This window comes from Aythya ferina (genome assembly GCF_964211825.1).
Source record: "Aythya ferina genome assembly, chromosome: 15".
NCBI classification, from domain to species: Eukaryota; Metazoa; Chordata; class Aves; order Anseriformes; family Anatidae; genus Aythya; species Aythya ferina.
Window position 1 is genome coordinate 17198302 of NC_140314.1, and position 244 is coordinate 17198545.

Below are 244 nucleotides of genomic sequence, written 5' to 3' on the forward strand. Positions count from 1 at the left end.
AAGTCTCTCGTTAAAAGCCTTCAAGAGATACCTGCAGAAGCTGACATTCTGTTTCCAGTGTCCATTCAGCTTTATTCTGTATACAGAGATCTCCTCTAGCCTTAAGTTTGCTTTTGCCAGCCTGCAGCAACAAAATGCCCCCAGTGGTGGACACTGTAGAAGCAGAGAACAGGACAGAGTTTTCAAAAGGCAGCCCAAGTTGACTCATCCAGGGAACTGAATGCCTGAGCATCCCTTGGAAGGC